The sequence below is a fragment of the Ranitomeya imitator genome, chromosome 4 (genome assembly GCF_032444005.1).
Source record: "Ranitomeya imitator isolate aRanImi1 chromosome 4, aRanImi1.pri, whole genome shotgun sequence".
In the NCBI taxonomy this organism is placed as follows: domain Eukaryota; kingdom Metazoa; phylum Chordata; class Amphibia; order Anura; family Dendrobatidae; genus Ranitomeya; species Ranitomeya imitator.
In genome coordinates this window covers 318773159-318799776 of record NC_091285.1, presented here as the reverse complement: position 1 = coordinate 318799776, position 26618 = coordinate 318773159, and the positions used below count along the sequence as shown (strand labels likewise).

The 26618-nt window shown below is 45.8% G+C and overlaps 1 protein-coding gene across 1 annotated transcript in view; it reads left to right on the top strand.

Annotated features, from left to right (window-relative positions):
* Nucleotides 1–211: 211 nt before the first annotated feature.
* The window catches only part of TSPAN12 (tetraspanin 12), a 332545-nt gene continuing 306138 nt past the window's right edge, over nt 212–26618 (top strand). The window contains exon 1 of the mRNA XM_069764867.1: nt 212–446. The gene's annotated coding sequence lies outside the window, so the exon portion shown is untranslated. The remainder of the gene's footprint in view (nt 447–26618) is intronic.

Genomic DNA, 26618 nt, shown 5'->3' with positions numbered 1-26618 from the left:
CCAGCCCCGGTTTAGAATGCTATTCCTGGAAGTCAGCATTGTGAAACATGTGCATGTGAAAATAGAGCTGTGGGAAACCGCGCAGTGCCCGTGCAGAGGCGGGAGACCGGGAGAGTTATTCCGAGCAGTTATCAAATGTCTGACAGGACCCTACAGTGATAGTGGGAGGCCGGCCGCGCATGCGCGATGCACTTCTCTCCCTGCTGGTTGGGACTCGCAGAGTTTGGAGCAGCTGAGAGCCCTGCAGAAGACCCTGCTCCGTCCACAAGGGACCCTGCTCCGTCCACAAGGGACCCTGCTCCGTCCACAAGGGACCCTGCTCCGTCCACAAGGGACCCTGCTCCGTCCACAGGGGACCCTGCTCCGTCCACAGGGGACCCTGCGCCTCACATGGTGGAGATGCGGCTCTCTGCACAGAGCTCCGGTGTCAGCGGCGCACGGATAAGGTAATGCACGTGCAGGAGCCCCAGCTGTGGGAGTCGGCTGGGAAGCTGTCACCAGTAGAGAAGTGCCGAGCTGCTGTGCCAGTCACTGCATGGGCATGGCGGGTCACATTCCTGCTGGTGCTGGCGCAGCTAATGAATGAGCGCTCAGTGCGGAGTGTGGAAGTGTCTGCGCTTGTATTCTGCCACAGCTGCAGGCACAAATGGCTGCAGGTCACTGCCCCCGGGTAACGGAGCCAGCATTCCGGGACTGCACAGCCGGCTCCTCATATTCCCGGCACATGGCAGCGGAGCGGCACCCTGCACGGGCACTATGGTAACCTGCAGCACCCCTCAGCCGGCACCCTGCACAGGCACTATGGTATCCTGCAGCACCCCTCAGCCGGCACCCTGCACAGGCACTATGGTATCCTGCAGCACCCCTCAGCCGGCACCCTGCACAGGTACTATGGTAACCTGCAGCACCACTCTGCACAGGCACTATGGTAACCTGCAGCACCCCTCAGCCGGCACCCTGCACAGGTACTATTGTAACCTGCAGCACCCCTCAGCCGGCACCCTGCACAGGTACTATGGTAACCTACAGCACCCCTCAGCCTGCATTCTGCACAGGTACTATGGTAACCTGCAGCACCCCTCAGCCTGCACTCTGCACAGGCACTATGGTAACCTGCAGCACCCCTCAGCCGGCACCCTGCACGGGCACTATGGTAACCTGCAGAACCCCTCAGCCGGCACCATGCACGGGCACTATGGTAACCTGCAGCACCCCTCAGCCTGCTCTCTGCACAGGCACTATGGTAACCTGCAGCACCCCTCAGCCGGCACCCTGCACAGGCACTATGGTAACCTGCAGCACCCCTCAGCCGGCACCCTGCACAGGCACTATGGTAACCTGCAGCACGCCTCAGCCGGCACTCGGCACAGGCACTATGGTAACCTGCAGCACCCCTCAGCCGGCACCCTGCACAGGCACTATGGTAACCTGCAGCACCCCTCAGCCGGCACTCTGCACAGGCACTATGGTAACCTGCAGCACGCCTCAGCCGGCACTCGGCACAGGCACTATGGTAACCTGCAGCACCCCTCAGCCGGCACCCTGCACAGGTACTATGGTAACCTGCAGCACCACTCTGCACAGGCACTATGGTAACCTGCAGCACCCCTCAGCCTGCACTCTGCACAGGCACTATGGTAACCTGCAGCACCCCTCAGCCGGCACCCTGCACAGGTACTATTGTAACCTGCAGCACCCCTCAGCCGGCACTCTGCACAGGTACTATGGTAAACTACAGCACCCCTCAGCCTGCACTCTGCACAGGTACTATGGTAACCTGCAGCACCCCTCAGCCAGCACTCTGCACAGGTTCTATGGTAACCTGCAGCACCCCTCAGCCTGCACTCTGCACAGGCACTATGGTATCCTGCAGCACCCCTCAGCCAGCACTCTGCACAGGTACTATGGTAACCTGCAGCACCCCTCAGCCAGCACTCTGCACAGGCACTATGGTATCCTACAGCACCCCTCAGCCTGCACCCTGCACGGGCACTATGGTAACCTGCAGCACCCCTCAGCCGGCACCCTGCACAGGTACTATGGTAACCTGCAGCACCACTCTGCACAGGCACTATGGTATCCTGCAGCACCCCTCAGCCAGCACTCTGCACAGGTACTATGGTAACCTACAGCACCCCTCAGCCTGCATTCTGCACAGGTACTATGGTAACCTGCAGCACCCCTCAGCCTGCACTCTGCACAGGTACTATGGTAACCTGCAGCACCCCTCAGCCGGCACTCTGCACAGGTACTATGGTAACCTGCAGCACCCCACAGCCAGCACTCTGCACAGGTTCTATGGTAACCTGCAGCACCCCTCACCCTGCACTCTGCACAGGCACTATGGTATCCTGCAGCACCCCTCAGCCAGCACTCTGCACAGGTACTATGGTAACCTGCAGCACCCCTCAGCCAGCACTCTGCACAGGTACTATGGTAACCTGCAGCACCCCTCAGCCAGCACTCTGCACAGGCACTATGGTATCCTACAGCACCCCTCAGCCTGCACGCTGCACAGGCACTATGGTAACCTGCAGCCTGCACTCTGCACAGGCACTATGGTATCCTACAGCACCCCTCAACCTGCACTCTGCACAGGCACTATGGTATCCTACAGCACCCCTCAGCCTGCACTCTGCACAGGTACCACGGTAATGTGCAGACTGAGGGGTACTGAAGAGGCACCACGGTAACCTACAGCACCCCTTCAGTCTGCAAAGGCACCATGGTAACCTGCAGTATACTCTGTTTGCACAGGCACCACGGTAACCTGTAGTATACCCTCAGCCTGTACAGGCACCATGGTAACCTGCAGTGTACTCTCAGCCTGCACAGGCACCACGGTAACCTGTAAGACATACTCTGATACTCATCAACATTAACAGAAATAAACACTTGAAATAGATCACTCTGTAATGACTCAATATAATGTAAGTTTCACTTTTCATATTGAAGAACTGAAATTAACTTTTTGATGATATTCTAATTTGATGAGAAACACCTGTATATTCGGATCACATTTGGCAATGCAAGTCACTGAGTCCGTGGAAAACTTCGGACTGCACTCAGATGATGACCTCCAGTTTTCACGGACTGACATAATGAAAATGATAGAGAATTTCTTTCCCATCTTCTTATCCGAGGAAAACAGATCACACTATGATCAAACTCTGATCAGAGTGTGATTAGCATAATTGGACCGATTCTCTTCAGTGAGCGAAAATACGTTGGTGTGACACTAGCCCAATACTGTTATCTAGTGTGAAAGCTCCAAGTATTTGTTCAAAAATCTATAGCTGGATAAATATTTCAATAATGCCAAATGCAAAATATTTTTCTAATCAGTACGTGCCTCAGGTGTATATGCGGAGATATGGTGTTTTGAGATATATACTTTGACTTACAGTTGTGGCCAAAAGTATTGACACCCCTGCAATTATGTCAGATAATACTCAGTTTCTTCCTGAAAATGATTGCGAACACAAATTCTTTGTTATTATTATTATCTTCATTTAATTTGTCTTAAAAGAAAAAACACAAAAAGAATTGTCCTAAAGCCAAATTGGATATAATTCCACAAACAAAAAAGGGGGTGGACAAAAGTATTGGCACTGTTCGAAAAATCATGTGATGCTTCTCTAATTTGTGTAATTAACAGCACCTGTAACTTACCTGTGGCACCTAACAGTTGTTGGCAATGACTAAATCACACTTGCAGCCAGTTGACATGGATTAAAGTTGACTCAACCTCTGTCCTGTGTCCTTGTGTGTACCACATTGAGCATTGAGAAAAGAAAGAAGACCAAAGAACTGTCTGAGGACTTGAGAAACCAAATTGTGAGGAAGCATGAGCAATCTCAAGGCTACCAGTCCATCTCCAAAGACCTGAATGTTCCTGTGTCTACCGTGCTTAGTGTCATCAAGAAGTTTAAAGCCCATGGCACTGTGGCTAACCTCCCTAGATGTGGACGGAAAAGAAAAATTGACAAGAGATTTCAACGCAAGATTGTGCGGATGTAGGATAAAGAACCTCGACTAACATCCAAACAAGTTCAAGCTGCCCTGCAGTCCGAGGGTACAACAGTGTCAACCCGTACTATCCGTCGGCGTCTGAATGAAAATGGACTGTATGGTAGGAAACCCAGGAAGACCCCACTTCTTACCCTGAGACATAAAAAAGCCAGGCTGGAGTTTGCCAAAACTTACCTGAAAAAGCCTAAAACGTTTAGGAAAAATGTTCTCTGGTCAGATGAGACAAAAGTAGAGCTTTATGGACAAAGGCATCAACATAGAGTTTACAGGGAGAAAAAAGAGGCATTCAAAGAAAAGAACACGGTCCCTACAGTCAAACATGGCGGAGGTTCCCTGATGTTTTGGGGTTGCTTTGCTGCCTTTGGCACTGGACTGCTTCACCGTGTGCATGGCATTATGAAGTCTGAAGACTACCAACAAATTTTGTAGCATAATGTAGGGCCCAGTGTGAGAAAGCTGGGTCTCCCTCAGAGGTCATGGGTCTTCCAGCAGGACAATGACCCAAAACACACTTCAAAAAGCACTAGAAAATGGTATGAGAGAAAGCACTGGAGACTTCTAAGGTGGCCAGCAATGAGTCCAGACCTGAATCTCATAGAACACCTGTGGAGAGATCTAAAAATGGCAGTTTGGAGAAGGCACCCTTCAGGGAGCTGGAGCAGTTTGCCAAAGAAGAATGGTCTAAAATTCCAGCAGAGCATTGTAAGAAACTCATTGATGGTTACCGGAAGCGGTTGGTCGCAGTTATTTTGGCTAAAGGTTGTACAACCAAGTATTAGGCTGAGGGTGCCAATACTTTTGTCTGGCCCATTTTTGGAGTTTTGTGTGAAAAGATCAATGTTTTGCTTTTTGCTTCATTCTCTTGTGTGTTTTTTCATTTAAGACAAATTACCGTAAATGAAGATAATAATACCAAAGAATTTGTAATTGCAATCATTTTCAGGAAGAAACTGAGTATTATCTGACAGAATTGCAGGGGTGTCAATACTTTTGGCCACAACTGTACGTATGGAGTTCTATAGTGTAACCGTATGCCAAGAGTGTCAGCTGTGTGACGTTTGGCAGGTCTGTGTTTCTGTACAGAATAACATAGGTTGCTCTGCATTATAGAACAGAGCACAGTGTATACATTGTGGTATATTTTATATATGAAAGTCAGCAGCATATTTATACAGCTGTGGATGCATATGATTTGGTATAAAGTTTGCACTATTTCTGTAGTCTTTCTTCACATCTGAATTGAAGGCTCCGCTAAAGATTCCATCACATTTGATGAAAAAGTAGCAGCGTTTTTTTTTTTATTTTTTATTTACACTAAAGAGGTGCACATTTCAGAGGAACCTGATTAACCCTATTATAAATCAGTGGTGACCATGGGTCAACTGATATCAGCTATAATTCTGTTTTATCAGTTACCTGTCACAGCACCACAAGAAAGGGGATCCGCCCACCAAGGACATGAAACTTACTGGCTAAAAAGGACGGCACCTCTCCCTCGCAACAGTTGGTTTACTGTCCTTGACGTAGAAACCTCATGCAGGCATACCTGTGTTTAGAAGGACTGAAGATGGAGTATTCCCTTCCCAGGCCTGGTTGGCTAGCTCATGCAGCGATCCCTCCTCTGCTGGTACAAGGTACCTGTAAATGCCACAGTGGGCCCAAGGGGGACTGTCGCGTGTGTGCGGACACAAGTGAATGGCACCCCCGAGCAGGTGATGGCTGGCTCTGGCGTGACTCATGGTATGGAAGGCATCTAGAATTTAAGCCTGCTCTAGCCCTCCTGGCCCCTCCCCGCAGCGTGGTGTTGGATGTAGCATTGCCGACACTGGAAGTGACGGTTGCTCTGGGACTTGTCTGATACTGCAGGCCAGGAGGCGGGTCTGCATGACATAGTCGGTGATTCACCTGGGTTGATGAGCAGATGCATGAGTGACACGCCCTCTTGATGGGTGAGCGCAAGGCAGTGACACATGCTGGGACTTGTAGCGGTGAGTTACGCCCGGATGATGCACAGAGGCCAATGTGGGATCCACGTGACCTAGAAATGCCAGGAAAGCACATTGGCCAGTATAAAAGAAGGCTGATAACGCTGCACAGGTGTTACCTAGGTAACCTGTCCCTTAAAGGGAACCTGCCAACCCCAAAATCTAAGGTGAGCTAAGCCCACCAGCATCAGGGGCTTATCTACAGCGTACTCACCCAGGGGAGGTCCCGTACGATGGGCGTTGTGGTCCGGTTCGGGGCCTCCCATCTTCTTACGATGATGTCCCCTTCTTGTCTTCACGTTGCAGCTCCAGTGCAGGCGTACTTTATCTGCCCTGTTGAGGGTAGAGTAAAGTACAGCAGTGCGCAGGCGCCAGTCCTCTCTGACCTTTCCCGGCGCCTGCGCACTGCAGTACTTTACTCTGCCCTCAACAGGGCAGACAAAGTACGCCTGTGTCGGAGCCTCAACATGAAGACAAGAAGAGGACGTCATCGTAAGAAGATGTGAGGCCCCGGACCACGACGCCCATCGGACAGGACCACAGCGGGACCGCCCCTGGGTGAGTATAATCTAACCTCTTTTTCTCATCTTTCAGGATTCATCGGGGGCTTATCTACAGCATTCCAGAATGCTATAGATAAGCCCCTGATACTGGTGGGCTTAGCTCACCTTTGATTTTGGGGGTGACAGGTTCCCTTTAAGGAGAATGGAGACAGATTCTGAGCAGGAGCAGCAAAAGCCATGGCAGCTGGGTGGGAAGCCCCAGAAGGAGGTGGAACTTCGTTTAGTGGGGAGGGGGGTAGCCGGACCATGGAGAAATGGAGTTCTGCTCGATAGCAGATCCAGTCAGTGAAGCTTCAGCAAGGTGGACTAATTCTGCAGCCTCCAGTGAGCCGTGTCCTTCCTTTATACCGATACCATTTGCTTGTATCAGGGTGGTAAGTGATCTTCATGAAAGTTCACTTGGTAATGTGTTTTGTTTTTTTTTTGTTTTTTTTCTTCTTGTCATTTATGGCCAAGGATAGACGCGTGTGGCTAAAGCCGAGTACAAGGAATGTGCACTTTGTAAAACATTATTTCCCGATTCCTGAAAAGGCTTTGTCAGTCCTGCATAGATCAGACAGTGGCAGAGGAGACCTCTAACTTTGCCACTGAGTTAAGTTCCATCATAAGGGTGGAGGTTAAGGAATCCCTTAAATCCCTCTCTCAGCAAGAAAATCAGAAAGGGAAGATAGATAAAGGGGAAGTGGGTAAGGGAAGTTTCCCAGATTGATGAAGTGGATAGGCTGGTTAAATCTGTCAGATCCACAATGGGCATTGTGGATGTTAGGCCAGAAAGAGAGGTGCAGGATATCGTTTTACAGGGAATAGATCTTAAAAAGCATAAATCCTTTCCCCTTTTAATGAAAGGATCCATGCTTTAGTACAGAAAGAGTGGATCTGGAGCGCCCCCAGACGCAGGGCCGCGGGTTACTCGGTACCGGTCCTCTCTGTCTCAGTTCTAGGGTTGTCACGGTGGCTGGACCCGGTCCGTGACCCTGCTAAGGGGCGTCCAATAAAAGGGGTGATGAAAGTCGGCTAAGGTTTCGTGACGCCACCTGTGGTATTCGGTCAAGTCGACCGACGCTGCTCGGGGTCCACTGGGGTGATGTAATGGCAGCTACATGGTATATCTTCCCACAGGTGAAGTGTATCCCCAGGGCTTCCCAGTAGTGTAGGTGGCGATGGTGTGAGGTGCAGTCAATAATGAGGACACAGGGTTGCAGTCTCTTTACCTTTTACTGAAGACTTCAGGATCCTCAATCCAGAGCACTGTTAACAGGGCTGTCTGAGACCGGCCGGTCCGAAGGCACATCCACAGTTCCCTTTGCAGGTGGAAATCAGTGCTTACCACTAGCGCCTGTGTGTTGTAGTCCTTCCCTGTTGAGCATTCGGGATAGTCCTCACAACTTCTGTTCTCATTCTTTCTCTTTCTCTCTCTCTCTCCGTCCCCCAAGTTTAACTGGATAGGACGCACCCATTTGACGGGAAGGCTCGGAGCTATTCGGGGACCCTAGAGACGCCCCTCGTCACGCTTGCCCCCTATGTCTGCTTAGGTGATGTAAGGTAGACAGCCAACCTATAATTAACTGTCCTGCGGTATTTGAAGTAAGGCATAGAGTCAGTTACTTCCTCGGTGTTCCGGTCACCGGCTACGCGCCTCAGTAGGAAGTTGCCGTTCTCGGGGCACGACTCCTACTGGCTCTCCTTTGTGCTTTGATCTCGTTTCTCACTTTCCACAATATCCTTCTCTTCGTGTCCTTTCTTAGGATACCGCCGCAAGGTAGTGCAGGAGCGGTTCCGTTGCTTTCTGTTCGTTCTGCTAGGCCCCTGTCAGGAACCCACCCCTGACAGGTCCTCCCTGGACTCTCCCAGGCTGCGTTCTGTCCTAACTTCCTATCCGACCCCTAGTTTTACCAGTGTGAGGAGTGGCCTAATACATAGTGCCTTTTGCTCCCCCTAGTGGCCAGAGGGTGAAGTGTAATGTGTGCTTGTGATACCTGGTCAGGTGAACTCCTTTAGTGCAATCAGACATTACATCACTCCCCTTAGCGGCAGAGCAACATTACTGCAACGACAAGGTCTCTGGGGCGCTGCAGATCCTTTCCCCTTTTAATGAAAGGATCCATGCTTTAGTACAGAAAGAGTGGAGAAATCCGGAGAAGAGAGGCTTTATTCCGCTGTCCTTCAAAATGAAGTATCCCTTTGACAAGATTTCATCATTATGGAACCAAACACCTAAACTAGATGTGGCAATAACAATGGCCTCCAGGAAAGCTTGTTTACCCTTCGATATGGAGGCATTGAGGCATCCCCTCGATAGGAAAGCGGACACCTTTCTTCGGGGTACATGGGAGACATCAGCAGGGCTCTGAAACCGGCGGTAGCAGCAATGTATACTGCTAGGTCCTTAATGATCTGGCTGGATCGACTGGAATCCCAGTTAACAGACAAGGTTTTCAAGGGACAACATCTTGACCACTATTCCGCTTATGCAGGGGGCAGCGGATTTCCTGTCAGTTGCTTCTACAGACTTTGTAAGGCCGGTGGCAAGGTCATCCACCATTTGCAGCACAGCCAGTAGTGCTTTGTGGTTGAAATGCTGGCCAGGGGACATTCAGGCTAGATAAAGACTGTGTTCCATTCCTTGTGAGGGAAAGTATCTGTTTGGCCAAGCCCTGGACAAAATTCTAGAGAAAGCAGAGGATGCCAAAAAGGGATTCCTTAGTCTATCTATTTCTGCCTACAGATAATCCTTCTGAAAAAGGATGTTTGTCCGAAGGAAGCCTCCCAAGGAGCAAGATAAATGGGAAGATCAGAGAAGGAAATATAGATGCCTCATGTTTGGAACCTCTTCCCCAGAGTAAAGGAAATCTGGTCAATGACTCCCAGCCCAGATATGGGAAGGCTTTCTTCCTTCTTCCCTGACTGGGAGGGAATTTTGTACAGTATCTGGATTCAAAGCCTGATTAGATCAGGGTTGAGATTAGAATTCCAGTCAGTCTCACAAGGAAGATTTGTTTTGACTCCCCCAAGATCTTTACTAAGAGAGCAATTGGCCCTAAAGACAAAAGTCTTGGACCTAGTTCAAACAGCCATCCTCCAGGAAGTACCAGAGTCTGAAAAAGGGGAGGGAGTTCTACTCTCCTCTCTTTCTATTAAGCAAGCCGGATGGTTCGTTCAGGAATATAATCTGAAGACTTTGAATAAATTCCTGAGAGTTCAGTCTTTTAAGATGGAATCCATTAATTCAGCAATAAAGATAGTTGTTTCATGGCAGTTCTAGATTTGAAAGATGTGTACTGTCATGTGCACATACACATGGAACATCAGAAATACCTCTGGGTTGCAATAGTCATTGATGGGGTAGTTAGGCACTTTCAATTCAAGGCCCTCCCATTTGGGCTGGCTATAGCTCTTTGGGTGTTCCCAAAGGTGATTACGGAGGTCATGGCTCATCTGTGGGAAAAAGATGTGTTGATTATCCCATATCTGGATGATTTCCTGGTGGTAGGTAAATTAATCCAACATTGTAAGAGTCAACTAGAGGAGGTGATGGCTACTAGTTTAGATTAGAATCCCCCCAAAATTCAAGAGTTTCAGGGGCTACTATTGAACTCAGAGGTGCAGGAATGTCACCTCCCAGTGGTTAAAATAGAAAAAAATCCAGAGTCAAGCATTGAGAGCTATGAAAGTCCCCTCCATGTTTCTTAGGAGTGCAATTTCCCTCCTCAGTTCCTTAACCTTGTTCTTTCTGGCAGTTCTGTGGGCCCAGTTCCCTTAGAGGGCACCTGAAAGACAGGATGACCTTATCCCTACAGATGGTGCAATCCTTTAAGTGGTGGCTGGATGGATCAAACCTGTCCAGGGTTCCCTGGATTGCTAAAGTTACATGGGGTGTCGCGCTACAGATGCACATCTGGGGGTGGGGCACTCATCTACAGAATTATTTAGTGCAGGGGATCTGGATTAGGAGTGAGAAAACACTTTCATCAAATGTAAAGAAACTACTACCAGTAGAGTTGGCTGTTAATAAAGTCCTTGCAGGGCCAGCATGTCAGGATCCTCTCAAACAATCAAGGGTCAGTGGCTTGCATAAATAGCCAGGGGGGAACTCAGTCCAAACCCTTGATGGAGGTGTCGGGTCGCTTGTTCCAGCTAGCAGAGGGTCATTGCCTTTTTTGACTTCTCTGCATATAAAAGGGAAGGAAAACATGAAGACGGACTTCTTAAGCAGCAATCTTCTAAAACAAGAGGAGTGGGAGCTAAGTCACGACATCTTAAACCAGATAGTTCAGATGTGGGGTCTCCCTGTCATAGACCTTTTTTTGCCAGCAAACCACCGAAAGATGAAGGAGTTTTGTTCCCTGGACCCCAGGGAAGATCCCCTAGTGGTAGATGCTTTCCTGGCTCCGTGGGATTTCAGCCTGGCATGCGCCTTTCCTCCAGTAGCTCTGATTCCGCTAGTTATAAGAAAAATCAGGGAGGAAAGGCAAGAATTGTGGCATTTGCTCCCTTTTGGCCTGGAAGACTATGGTTCTCATGGCTAAGGATAATGTCTGTGTCCGATGCACAGATTCTTCCGGAGATTCCAAATCTCCTTTCTCAGGGGCCAGTGTACCATCTACAAGCAGCAAACCTCCACTTGATAGCATGGAATTTGAAAGGGAGCTATTAAAGGAAAGAAGCATTTTCCCCTAATCTCATCTCCACCCTGCTTCAGAGTAGGAAAGCAGTAGCGACCCGAATATATGCTACAACTTGGAGATATTTTTAGTCTCTTCAAGGTCTAAGGTCCAGGATGGGGCACCTGTGGAGAATATTTTGGAATTATTGCAGAAAGGTCTCGATTTAGGTCATAGAATCATAGAATGTTAGAGTTGGAAGGGACCTCCTGGGTCATCTGGTCCAACCCCCTGCCCAAAGCAGGATTCACTAAATCATCCCAGACAGATGTCTGTTATGGACCTGGTGGTTAAGAGCACCCGGAACGACCTGATGGTTAAACTCACACAGGACAAGCTCTGGGAAGTGGGAACTCTGCTGACCGCAACCCCTAATCCTGTCACACAACTAGAAATAGCCGTGGAGCGTACCTAACACGACCTAGACGCCTCTTCACAGCCTAAGAGCTAACTAGCCCTAAAGATAGAAAATAAAGCCTACCTTGCCTCAGAGAAATTCCCCAAAGGAAAAGGCAGCCCCCCACATATATTGACTGTGAGTTAAGATGAAAGTCACAAACACAGAGATGAAACAGGTTTCAGCAAAGGGAGGCCAGACTTACTAAACAGACTGAAGATAGAAAAGGTATCTTTGCGGTCAGCACAAAAAACTACAAAAAAACCACGCAGAGTGTGCACAAAGATCTCCGCACCGACTCACGGTGCGGAGGTGCCACTCTGCATCCCAGAGCTTCCAGCTAGCAAGACAAAATCATGATAGCCAACTGGACAAGGAAACGATGAACAAATAATTAGCTAGCAGGGACTTAGCTTCTGCTGGAGTAGACAGGTCACCAGAAAGATCCAAGAGCGAACTGAACCAGTACAAGAACATTGACAGCTGGCATGGAGTAACGAGCTGAGTGGAGTTAAATAGAACAGCCAGCCAAAGAATAAACTATGTCACCTGTGGAAGGAACCTCAGAAGCAGCAGCTCCACTCACAGCCACCAGAGGGAGTCCATGGACAGAGCTCGCCGAAGTACCATTCATGACCACAGGAGGGAGTTCGATAACAGAATTCACAACAGATGTCTGTCCAGCCTCTGTTTGAAGACTTCCATTGAAGGAGAACTCGCCACCTCTTGTGGCAGCCTGTTCCACTCATTGATCACCCTAACTGTCAAAAAGTTTTTTTTCTAATATCTAATCTGTGTCTCCTCCCATTCAGTTTCATCCCATTGCTTCTAGTCTTTCCTTGTGCAAATGAGAATAAAGATGATCCTTCTTCAATGTGACAGCCAATGAGATATTTGTAGACAGCTATTAAGTCTCCTCTCAGTCTTCTTTTTTGCAAGCTAAACATTCCTAAATCCTGTAAACGTTCCTTACAGGACATGGTTTTCAGACCAGTCACCATTCTGGTCGCTCTTCTCTGAACTTGCTCCAGTTTGTTGATGTCTTTTTTTTTTTAAATGTGGTGCCCAAAACTGGACACAGTATTCCAGATGAGGTCTGACCAAAGAGGACTTCAAATGACTGACCAAATGACTTCACGTGATCTAGACTGTATGCTTCTGTTAAAGGGAACCTGTCACCCCGAAAATCACGGGTGAGGTAAGCCTACCGGCATCAGGGGCTTATCTACAGCATTCTGTAATGCTGTAGATAAGCCCCCGATGTTACCTGAAAGAGGAGAAAAAGACATTAGATTATGAACAAGGTACTGCAGTGCGCAGGCGCTGGAAAGGTCAGAGAGGCCCGGCGCCTGCGCACTGCAGTACTTTGCTCTGCCCTCAACAGGGCAGACAAAGTACGCCTGCGCCGGAGCCGTGGCTGAAGATCAGAAGAGGACGTCTTGGAATGAAGATGGGAGGCACCGCAGCGGACCAGAGACACCCATCCGACCAGACCAGCAGCGGGACTGCCCCTGGGTGAGTATAATCTAACGTCTTTTTCTCCTCTTTCAGGTAACATCGGGGGCTTATCTACAGCATTACAGAATGCTGTAGATAAGCCCCTGATGCCGGTGGGCTTACCTCACCCGCGATTTTCGGGGTGACAGGTTCCCTTTAAGTTTGTGTTTTTTTTTTTTTATTGGACTAACTATTGGAGGTCCTCTCGTTCTCTGTAATCCAACTGATGCAAGGGATAGGTGCCGCCCTTTTTAACCTGTAGGTTCCCTGTCCTAGGTGGGCTTATCACCTCTCTTGTGGTTCTGTCATGGGTTCTGAAAAATCCCATTACCAAGACTTTTCTGTTTGCTTTAGTGGCAGACGTGGATGCAGGTGTGAACACAGCCCAGTTCTACAAGAATTTTAACAAATCATCAATCCACTGGACCTCTATTGATCACTAATAACTGTTTGCTTGAAATTTGCAGTCATTGTCTCTGATGCTCTATTCAAAGTCTATGGGTCTCGTAGACCTAGCTAAATTCGAGTCCACACAGTGGGATTCACAGCAATCAGCAACTATCTTCTTTATTTTAGTGATTTTAAAAAGTTACGGAGTTCTGCAAAACAAAAAGCTATATTGCCATTTTCCAAGACCCTTAAATTTTAATTTTCCATCAATGGACCGATATGATTGCTTGTTTTTAGCGGCACGATTTCTGCATAATTACGATGTTTGCTTCTCATTTAAATTTTGTCATCGATGTTGAGTGAAAAATACATTTTGATTTTTCATTACAGTGATTACATTATAATTTAAGTAATTTTATTTCTCGATAGACCGGAGATGCTGCAGTATCAAATATGCTTAGTTTAATTTTTGCTTCAATTCTTCTATGTGGGAGATCAGAATTTTGTGTGTGTGTATATGTATGTATAAATGTGTGTGTGTATATATATATATATATATATATATATATATATATATATATACATACATACATACATACATACATACATACATACATACATACATACATACATACACCGTATAAGCTGAGATTTTCAGCCCATTTTTTTGGGTTGAAAGTCCTCCTCTCGGCTTATACTCCAGTCATACGCAGGGGTCGGCAGGGGAGGGGAAGCGGGGGCTGTCTAATTATACTCACCTACTCTTGGCGCGGTCCCTTCAGGTCCCTGGTTCCCCGACACCGCAGCTTCTTCCTGTACTGAGTGGTCACATGGTACTGCTCATTACAGCAATGAGTATGCGACTCCACCTCCCATAGGGGTGGAGCCGCATATTCATTACTGTAATGAGCGGTAATAGTGACAGCTCAATACAGGAAGAAGCTGCGGCGCCGGGGAAGCAGAGACTGCACAGCGCCAGGAGCAGGTGAGTATAACGGGGAGGGCGAGCGCAGCGCTGCGCGATATTCACCTGCTCCTCGTACCGGCGCCGCTCCCTCTTCAGCGTCTTCTGCAGTGACGCTCAGGTCAGAGGGCGCGGTGATGTGGTTAGTGCGCACCCTTTGCCTGAATGTCAGAGCAGAAGACGCTGAAGATGGAGTGGCGCCGGAATGAGGAGCAGATGAATATTGTAAGTGCCAGGGGCCTGAGCGACGGAGAGGTGAGTGTGTGATTTTTTATTTTTTTTTTATCGCAGCAACAGCAAATGGGGCAAGTGTCTGTATGGAGCATCTTATGGGGCCCATCATAAACTTTATGGAGCATCTTATGGGGCCATAATCAACGTTTGTGGAGCATTATATGGGGCAAGTGTCTGTATGGAGCATCCTATGGGGCCATAATCAAGGTTTGTACAGCACTATATGGGGAAAATATCTTCATGGAGCATCTTATTGGGCCATAATTAACGTTTGTGGAGCATTGTATGGGGCAAATGTCTGTATGGAACATCTTATGGGGCCATAATCAAGGTTTGTGCAGCATTATTTTGGGCAAATGTGTCTATGGAGCATCTTATGGGGCCATTATTAACCTTGTGGAGCATTATATGGGGCAAGTGTCTGTATGGAACATCTTATGGGGCCATAATCAAGGTTTGTGCAGCATTATATTGGGCAAATGTGTCTATGGAGCATCGTATAGGGCCATTATTAACCTTTATGCAGCATTATATGGGGCATTTTTTTAATATGGAGCATCTTATGGGGCCATCATAAACTTTATGGAGCATTATATGGGGCTCCTGATTCAATATGGATATTCAAAAACACTTAACCTACTGATGTCTCAATTAATTTTACTTTTATTGGTATCTATTTTTATTTTTGAAATTTACCAGTAGCTGTGTTAGTTTTCCCAGTTTTTTTGTGTGGCAAAATTAGGGGGTCGGCTTATACTCGGGTCGGCTTATACTCGAGTATATACGGTATATATATAGTGTGTGTTTAGGCTTGGCTCCTGAGTCTGCTTTATGCACATTCTCAATGATGGTAATTTATTTTATCATACCTGCTTTTGACAACCCATAATTTTACATTCTATAATGTTTTTATTGCAAACATAACCTATTCTACAGTATGGGAGTTATGCGAGTATATTCACGTGGACTGATTTCTTGTGGACTTTTTCCAGCTATTCCATTCTTTTAAACGAGGCCTGCAAAACATACTTATGTGCTTGCCACCAAAAAAAGCAACAAAATGATTAATCTGAGTTGTAGAAATTATTGCAACAAATCTAACATGTGAATATACCCTAAAGTTTCACAGTTAGGTTTATTAATAATACAATTTAAGCTTTTTTCATTTTCCATCTGGATGCATAGGTGTGGTATTGTGCCACAACTTTGCATCCTGTGTTATGAATTATGTGACGTGCAGTTCCATTAAGTTATTAGAGCAGAAAATTTCCCCAGTAGTGAATCCTACATCCAGTGAACTTTATCTCACTTTTACTTCCTGTTAAATATAATGGTCTGGTTCAGAGTATTCTTATTGCATTTATATTAAACTGCCTGCTTATGGAAAAATATGGCCAATTTTGTTTCTTGTTGTCTAGTGATCTCTAGAAATAAATACCGTACATAAGTGTTTAGAATGAGAAAATAAATGTTTTGTTCTAAAAGGCGAGTTATGGTAAAATGTCTGCAAATTATGGTATTCTGAATTAGTCTACGTTCACATTGGCGTTCCGCCAATGTGCGTCGCTGTTGCGCCGGCGACGCAGCGGCGACGCGCCCCTATGTTTAACATAGGGGACGCGTGCGTTTTTTGTGTGGCGTTTTTCGACACTTGCGTCGTTTCCGACGCTAGCGTCGGACGCAAGAAAATGCAACAAGTTGCATTTTCTGTGCGTCCGATTTTGGTCAAAAAACGACGCACGCGTCGCAAAACGCGCGCGTTTTTCCGTGCGTCGCGCGTTGCGTCGCCGACGCAGGGCGGCGCAACGCTAGTGTGAACGTAGCCTTAGGGATGCATCTGTTGTGAATTCTGTGGCTGAATTCACTCCTGTGGTCACAAGTGGTACTGCAGCTTCTGAGCTTCCTCCCTCAGGTGTTCTGGTGAGCTCGTTGGCTGCTTTGTTATTTAACTCCACCTGATTCTGTCTTCCTTGCTCCTTGTCAATGTTCCAGTGTTGGATCTGAGCTTCTGGATCTTTCCTGTGGCCTGCTGCTCTGCTTAGATAAGTGCTTCTTTGCTTTTGTTGCTACTTTTTCTGTCCAGCTTGTCATTTCGTTTTGCTGGAAGCTCTGAGACGCAAAGTGTGTTTTTGCCCCCTTTGCGTGGTTTTTTGCTTTAGGGTTTTTTGTAGACTGCAAAGCTCTCTTTGCTATCCTCGCTCTATCTAGAATATCGGGCCTCACTTTGGCTACGTTCACATTAGCGTTACGCTAATGTGCGTCGCTGTTGCGTCGGCGACGCAGCGGCGACGCGCCCCTATGTTTAACATAGAGGACGCGTGCGGTTTTTTGTTTGCGTTTTTCGACATGTGCGTCGTTTTCGACGCTAGCGTCGGACGCACGAAAATGCAACAAGTTGCATTTTTCGTGCGTCCTTTTTTCGTCAAAAAACGACGCACGCATCGCAAAACGCAGCGTTTTTGCGCGCGTTTTTGGTGCGTCACGCGTTGCGTCGCCGACGCACCGGCGCGCAACGCTAATGTGAACGTAGCCTTTGCTGAATCTATTTCATCCCTACGTTAGTCTTTTCATCTTGCTAACAGTCATTATATGTGGGGGGCTGCCTTTTCCTTTGGGGTATTTCTCTGAGGCAAGTCAGGCTTGTTTTTCTATCTTCAGGCTAGTCAGCTCCTCAGGCTGTGCCGAGTTGCATAGGTAGTGTCAGGCGCAATCCACAGCTGCCTTTAGTTGTGTTTAGGTTAGGTTCAGTTATTGCGGTCTACAGAGATTCCACGTCTCAGAGCTCGTTCTATTGTTTTTGGGTTATTGTCAGATCACTGTATGTGCTCTGATTGCTGGCACACTGTGTCACTGGATTGCCTACATAACAGTACAAGGAGCCAACCTAATGATTCTCAATAGAGGGAAAAAAGAAGTTCTGACATCATTTTTTTTTCTCAGCTCTGTGTTCAGTCTTTTTTTCCCCCTAGACATTTGGGTGTTTCAGGACACAGGTGTGGACATGGATATTCAGGGTCTGTGCTCTTCAATGGATAATCTCGTTACACATGTACAAAGGATTCAAGATACTATTGATCAGAAATCTATGTTAGAACCAAGAATTCCTATTCCTGATTTGTTTTTTGGTGATAGAACTAAGTTTCTTAATTTCAAAAATAATTGTAAGCTATTTCTGGCCTTGAAACCTCATTCTTCTGGTAATCCTATTCAACAGGTTTTGATTATTATTTCTTTTTTGCGCGGCGACCCTCAGGACTGGGCATTTTCTCTTGTGCCAGGAGACCCTGCATTGAGTAATGTCAATGCGTTTTTCCTAGCGCTCGGATTACTTTACGATGAGCCTAATTCAGTGGATCAGGCTGAGAAAAATTTGCTGGCTTTGTGCCAGGGTCAGGATGATATAGAAGTATATTGTCAGAAATTTAGGAAATGGTCAGTACTCACTCTGTGGAATGAATCTGCGCTGGCAGCTTTGTTCAGAAAGGGTCTCTCTGAGGCTCTTAAGGATGTCATGGTGGGTTTTCCTATGCCTGCTGGTTTGAATGAGTCTATGTCTTTGGCCATTCAGATCGGTCGACGCTTGCGCGAGCGTAAATCTGTGCACCATTTGGCGGTATTGTCTAAGATTAAACCTGAGCCTATGCAGTGCGATAGGACTATGACCAGAGTTGAACGGCAAGAATACAGACGTCTGAATGGTCTGTGTTTCTACTGTGGTGATTCCACTCATGCTATTTCTGATTGTCCTAAGCGCACTAAGCGGTTCGATAGGTCTGCCGTCATTGGTACTGTACAATCCAAATTCCTTCTGTCCATTACCTTGATATGCTCTTTGTCATCGTATTCTGTCATGGCGTTTGTGGATTCAGGCGCTGCCCTGAATCTGATGGATTTGGATTATGCTAAACGTTGTGGGTTTTTCTTGGAGCCTTTGCGGTGTCCTATTCCGTTGAGAGGAATTGATGCTACACCTTTGGCCAAGAATAAACCTCAATACTGGACCCAGCTGACCATGTGCATGGCTCCTGCACATCAGGAAGTTATTCGCTTTCTGGTGCTACATAATCTGCATGATGTGGTCGTGTTGGGGTTGCCATGGCTGCAAACCCATAATCCAGTATTGGATTGGAACTCTATGTCGGTATCCAGCTGGGGTTGTCAGGGGGTACATGGTGACGTTCCATTTTTGTCTATTTCGTCATCCACTCCTTCTGAGGTCCCAGAGTTCTTGTCTGATTATCAGGATGTATTTGAAGAGCCCAAGTCTGATGCCCTACCTCCGCATAGGGATTGTGATTGTGCTATCAATTTGATTCCTGGTAGTAAATTCCCTAAAGGTCGATTATTTAATTTATCCGTGCCTGAACACGCCGCTATGCGCAGTTATGTGAAGGAATCCCTGGAGAAGGGACATATTCGCCCATCGTCATCACCACTGGGAGCAGGGTTCTTTTTTGTAGCCAAGAAGGATGGTTCGCTGAGACCGTGTATTGATTACCGCCTTCTTAATAAGATCACTGTTAAATTTCAGTATCCCTTGCCATTGTTATCTGACTTGTTTGCTCGGATTAAGGGGGCTAGTTGGTTCACTAAGATAGATCTTCGTGGTGCGTATAATCTGGTGAGAATCAGGCAAGGAGATGAATGGAAAACTGCATTTAACCCTCCGTCACATACAACTGATCTGACAGGCGCTTCTCTTTTACTTTCATTTCTCCTTCCTCACCAGATTGTGAGGAAACCCCCTCCCTCCAGGTAGTCTCCTGTCTCTTGAAGGTCTGTGAAACCTGATATCACAGTTGGATTTCAGAGCTTCAGGGGAGAGGATATAGCTGCACAGATCTCTCAGGCTCATTGTATGTGAATACGTCACATTCAGTAAGGTTGGTATTTTATGTTTTTATTCATCACAATAGTTTATTTAGCTTGTTTTATGAATGTATAGCACAAAATGTGAGGATATTTCATAGAAATAAAGGAGATTTTATAAAAGAAAGTGTGCTGCTCAGGCATATACAGTAGTTCCCTAACATATTCCTTCTCTTGCTTCAGATTATCTGCTGAAATGGAGAGGAAAATGTACAATTTATCCAAACAACTTGATGTTGAGGAAGTAACAAACATGCTGTTAGATGATAGAGACCTCACACTGAATGAGGATTTAGGAGAGGAAAGTGAGATTGATTCTCATGATGAGGTGGAAGAATGTGTCCTGGATTCTGAAAGAGAGCAAGATGGTGACAGTGGTGAGGATGAAGAAGTTGGATCATATTATATTGGAAAAGTTAAAAATACTAAATGGAACAAGAAGCCATTCCAGAAAAAACGTAGGGAACCTTTAAACATTATTACTCACCTTCCTGCAGTAATAGGAACTGCACGTAATGCAAAAACTGCAGTTGAATGCTGGAACAGTATATTTACAGATGACATTCTGGACTCTATTGTCACATATACCAACCAATATATAGACATTATAAAGGACAAGTACATCTGCAACAGAACCATCAAGCCCACAGATGAAATAGAACTGCGTGCTTTTTTTGGATTACTGTACCTTGCAGGAGCTTATAGGGCAAATAGACAAAGTTTGGAGGAACTTTGGGGTAAAGATGGGGATGGAGTTGAAAAATTTAGCCTTGTTATGTCCATAAACAGATTCAAGATTCTAATTCGTTGCCTTCGGTTTGATGACAGAACTACCCGAACCGAACGCAAAACACATGACCGACTTGCTCCAATTCGTGATATATTTCAAAGATTTGTTGTAAACTGTAAACAAAGTTATTACCCTGGAGAGAATCTCACTATTGACGAAATGCTCCCTGGTTTTCGTGGTAGATGTGCCTTTCGTCAATATATTCCATCAAAGCCAAACAAATATGGACTAAAAATGTATGCCCTTGTTGATGCCAGTAAGACCTACACTTACAACCTGGAAGTTTATGCAGGAAAACAACCAGAAGGTCCTTACTGTGTGAGCAACAAACCCATTGATGTTGTAAAAAGACTGGCTGAATCCTTATTTGGATCGGGTCACAATATTATAGCTGACAATTGGTTTACAAGTTGTGATCTGATTGATTATCTGAAAATTCAGAAGCTGTCATATGTGGGAACTGTAAGAAAAAACAAAAGGGAATTGCCGCCACAGTTTGTAAGTGTGAAAGAGAGACAACAGTACAGCAGTATGTTTGCATTCCATAATGGAAAGGCTTTAGTTTCCTATGTACCACATGCCAAAAAAATCGTACTTCTTCTATCAACACTTCATGATGATGCTGCCATCGATCCTGGGACTGGGGCAGAAAAAAAACCGGAGATAATTACATTTTACAATGCCACCAAAGGGGGTGTGGATACAGCAGATCAGATGTGCTCCACTTTCAACGTCAGCAGAAACATCAAACGCTGGCCAATGGTCATATTTTTTGCTATGTTGAATTTGGGTGGTATAAATTCACAAGTAATTTATCTTGAAAACAAGCTTGAACCACTCCGTAGACGATTGTATCTGAAAAAATTGGCCCATGAACTAGTACTTGGAGAGCTACGCAGGAGAAGCGTGAAAACAATCGGTATCCCCTCTCGCCTTCAAGTTCAGCTCAAAAGGTTCCGCCCGGAAGATGATGGTGAAAAGTCACCATCTGCACCACCTCACAAAAGAAGGAGATGCACCACCTGCCAAACGGAAAGCGGAACCAGAAGGCTTTCAAATTATGAATTTCTCAAATGTCATAAAGCAATTTGCCTGACACATGCAAAAATGGTGTGTAATTCTTGCTATTTGCTCTGCAAGTGTGACTTTTCTGGGGAAACCTCAGCATCTACTTCTGATTGAATATGTTTTTAATAGTACTTAAGGTACCTTAAAATTAAGTTTGTGTTCAAAAATTTTCTTTGTACATTTTTTTGAGAGTCGAACTGGGGACTATTTGGCGGGAGTTTTGAAAAGTTTGTATTTCATAGTTATTAGTTTTATGTAAAGTAAATGTTTTTTTTTGCAACTGATTATGTGTAGTCTCTTTTATTACATCCCTATGAAGGTCACTGATCACTTTTAGAGCACTGAAATTGCAAACATTAGATATTATAGGTATTTTTCCAGCAGGCGCCTGACAGGCACATTGTATGTGAACTCGTTAGTCCGAATATTGTATGTGACGGAGGGTTAATACGCCCGAGGGTCATTTTGAGTATCTAGTGATGCCGTTCGGACTTGCCAATGCTCCATCTGTGTTTCAGTCTTTTATGCATGACATCTTCCGTGAGTATCTGGATAAATTCCTGATTGTTTACTTGGATGACATTTTGATCTTCTCAAATGATTGGGACTCTCATGTGAAGCAGGTCAGAATGGTTTTCCAGGTCCTGCGTGCTAATTCTTTGTTTGTGAAGGGATCAAAGTGTCTCTTCGGTGTGCAGAAAGTTTCATTTTTGGGGTTCATCTTTTCCCCTTCTACTATCGAGATGGATCCGGTTAAGGTCCAAGCCATCCAGGATTGGACTCAGCCGACATCTCTGAAAAGTCTGCAAAAATTCCTGGGCTTTGCTAATTTTTATCGTCGCTTCATCTGTAATTTTTCTAGCATTGCCAAACCATTGACCGATTTGACCAAGAAGGGTGCTGATTTGGTTAATTGGTATTCTGCTGCTGTGGAAGCTTTTCAGGAGTTGAAGCATCGTTTTTGTTCTGCCCCTGTGTTGTGTCAACCAGATGTTTCTCTTCCGTTCCAGGTCGAGGTTGATGCTTCTGAGATTGGAGCAGGGGCGGTTTTGTCACAGAGAGGTTCTGGTTGCTCAGTTTTGAAACCATGTGCTTTCTTTTCCAGGAAGTTTTCGGCTGCTGAGCGTAATTATGATGTGGGCAACCGAGAGTTGCTGGCCATGAAGTGGGCATTCGAGGAATGGCGTCATTGGCTTGAAGGAGCTAAGCATCGCGTGGTGGTATTGACTGATCATAAGAACCTTACTTATCTCGAGTCTGCCAAGCGCTTGAATCCTAGACAGGCCCGTTGGTCGTTATTTTTTGCCCGCTTCGATTTTGTGATTTCGTACCTTCCGGGCTCTAAAAATGTGAAGGCGGATGCTCTGTCTAGGAGTTTTGTGCCCGACTCTCCGGGTTCATCTGAGCCGGCGAGTATCCTCAAGGAAGGAGTCATTGTGTCTGCCATCTCCCCTGATTTGCGGCGAGTGTTGCAAATATTTCAGGCGAATAAACCTGATCGTTGTCCGGCGTAGAAACTGTTCGTTCCTGATAGGTGGACTAGTAAACTTATCTCTGAACTTCATTGTTCGGTGTTGGCTGGTCATCCTGGAATCTTTGGTACCAGAGAGTTAGTGGCTAGATCCTTCTGGTGGTCATCTCTGTCACGGGATGTGCGTACTTTTGTGCAGTCCTGTGGGATTTGTGCTAGGGCTAAGCCCTGCTGTTCACGTGCCAGTGGGTTGCTTTTGCCCTTGCCGGTCCCAAAGAGGCCTTGGACACATATTTCGATGGATTTCATTTCTGACCTTCCCGTTTCTCAAAAGATGTCAGTCATTTGGGTGGTCTGTGATCGCTTTTCTAAAATGGTCCATCTGGTGCCCTTGGTTAAATTGCCTTCCTCCTCTGATTTGGTGCCTTTGTTCTTCCAGCATGTGGTTCGTTTGCATGGCATTCCTGAGAATATTGTTTCTGACAGAGGTTCCCAGTTTGTTTCAAGGTTCTGGCGAGCCTTTTGTGGTAGGATGGGCATTGACCTATCTTTTTCCTCGGCTTTCCATCCTCAGACTAATGGCCAGACCGAACGAACCAATCAGACCTTGGAAACATATCTGAGATGTTTTGTTTCTGCAGACCAGGATGATTGGGTGTCCTTTTTGCCGTTGGCTGAGTTCGCCCTTAATAATCGGGCCAGCTCGGCTACCTTGGTCTCTCCATTTTTCTGCAATTCTGGGTTCCATCCTCGTTTCTCTTCAGGACAGGTTGAGTCTTCGGACTGTCCTGGTGTGGATTCTGTGGTGGACAGGTTGCAGCAGATCTGGACTCAGGTAGTGGACAATTTGACCTTGTCCCAGGAGAAGGCTCAACTTTTCGCTAATCGCAGACGCCGTGTGGGTCCCCGACTTCGTGTTGGGGATCTGGTTTGGTTATCTTCTCGTCATATTCCTATGAAGGTTTCCTCTCCTAAATTTAAACCTCGTTTTATTGGTCCGTATAGGATTTCTGAGATTCTCAATCCTGTGTCTTTTCGTCTGACCCTCCCAGACTCCTTTTCCATACATAATGTATTCCATAGGTCGTTGTTGCGGAGATACGTGGCACCTATGGTTCCATCTGTTGAGCCTCCTGCCCCGGTTTTGGTGGAGTTGGAATTGGAGTATATTGTGGAGAAAATTTTGGATTCTCGTGTTTCTAGACGGAAACTCCAGTATCTGGTTAAATGGAAGGGTTATGCTCAGGAAGATAATTCCTGGGTTTTTGCCTCTGATGTCCATGCTCCAGATCTTGTTCGTGCCTTTCATGTGGCTCATCCTGGTCGGCCTGGGGGCTCTGGTGAGGGTTCGGTGACCCCTCCTCAAGGGGGGGGTACTGTTGTGAATTCTGTGGCTGAATTCACTCCTGTGGTCACAAGTGGTACTGCAGCTTCTGAGCTTCCTCCCTCAGGTGTTCTGGTGAGCTCGTTGGCTGCTTTGTTATTTAACTCCACCTGATTCTGTCTTCCTTGCTCCTTGTCAATGTTCCAGTGTTGGATCTGAGCTTCTGGATCTTTCCTGTGGCCTGCTGCTCTGCTTAGATAAGTGCTTCTTTGCTTTTGTTGCTACTTTTTCTGTCCAGCTTGTCATTTCGTTTTGCTGGAAGCTCTGAGACGCAAAGGGTGTACCGCCGTGCCGTTAGTTCGGCACGGTGGGTCTTTTTGCCCCCTTTGCGTGGTTTTTTGCTTTAGGGTTTTTTGTAGACTGCAAAGTTCTCTTTGCTATCCTCGCTCTATCTAGAATATCGGGCCTCACTTTGCTGAATCTATTTCATCCCTACGTTTGTCTTTTCATCTTGCTAACAGTCATTATATGTGGGGGGCTGCCTTTTCCTTTGGGGTATTTCTCTGAGGCAAGTCAGGCTTGTTTTTCTATCTTCAGGCTAGTCAGCTCCTCAGGCTGTGCCGAGTTGCATAGGTAGTGTCAGGCGCAATCCACAGCTGCCTTTAGTTGTGTTTAGGTTAGGTTCAGGTATTGCGGTCTACAGAGATTCCACGTCTCAGAGCTTGTTCTATTGTTTTTGGGTTATTGTCAGATCACTGTATGTGCTCTGTTTGCTGGCACACTGTGTCACTGGATTGCCTACATAACATGCATCCTTCAGAGACTTCTGTACAGAGCCTGTATATTGTACATATTCTTCCCTAGAAGTAATACGGAGTCTGAATATTACATAATAGTATAAATTTTGAAATTTGAAACGTAAAGGGTTACTGGCTCATTCATTTTTCTGCAGCTGTATTAAATCTATATAGAAAACTTCGCCCTAAAAGTTAAAATTTTCACTTTTTAACCCCCTATTGAAGCAAGTGTAATGTAACCAATGCTAGCACAAAAACAGGATTCAAAGATCCTCCAAAAATTCAGAAAAATAGCAAAAAGGGCAGGAGATGCTTACCTGCCTAGGCCTCCAAACAAATGCATCAGGATGCAGTGGACCCATATGGTTAAGATGACGTGACGTTGGGTTACGAGCTTACATATTTTGGCCAGAATATAAACTAATACCTCACATATTTTTTTAGATATGTGTTTTTTGCATTTTTTTTTCGGGGTGCATTTGGGCCCATTCTCTCTTGTAAACTGTGGTGTCTGTTCACATGGGATGCATTCTAATAGCACTGGGCAGCCCGTCTGAGCTAATAGAAGGGAGTTAACCTGGATGCTGTGCATTCCCATTGTGTGAACAGCGCCACATACTATTCTCTAATGTGCAGTCATATGCCAAGCAGCTACCCCCTCCATTAATTTGGTAGGCTGTGAGTGGCTGCCTCATCGGTATTTCTGCACCTGTGTTGCCATTTTAACCATATGGGTCCACTGCATCCTTTGTTTGAAGGCCTAGGCATGTAAGCATCTCCTGCCCTTTTTGGTATTTTTCCAAGTGTAATGTAAGAAAAAAAAAAGTTTTAAAAATAATAAAAAAATTAAAATAAAGTTTAAATCACCCCCCATTCAAAAACAAAAAAACAACACATATTTGGTATCGCTGCTTTTAGAATCTCCTGATCTATCAATATATGAAAATAATTAATCTGATTGGTAAACGGTGTAATGAGAAAAAAAGTCAAAATGCCAGAATTACTTTTTTTTGGGCGCCGCAACATTTCAATAACAGTCGATCAAGAGATCATATTTACACCAAAATGGTATGAATAGAAAAAGCTGCTTGGCACGCGAAAAATAGGTCCTCACCCAGCCCCAGATCCTGAAAAATGAAGATGCTATGGGTCTTGGAAAATGGCACAATTTTTATTTATTTTTTTATTTTTAACAAACTTTGGAATTGTTTTCACCACTTAAATATAAAAGAACCTATACATGTTTGATATCTGTGTACTCCTAATGATGCAGAGAATAATAGTGGCAGGTCAGTTTTAGCATTTAGTGAACATGGTAAAAAAAAAATTGTGGAATTGCACTTTTTTAAAAAAATTTCACTGCAGATGGAATTTTTTCCTCATTTTCCAGTACACTATTTGGTAAATTGTGTTGTTCAAAAGCACAACTCGTCCTGCATAAAAACAAGCCCTCATGGCCATATTAATGGAAAAATAAAAAAAGTGTGGCTCTGGGGAAAAGGGTGCAAACAGATACGCAAAAATGGAAAATGGCATGGGGTGAAGGGGTTAAATGGCATTTATTGAATGAGTAAAA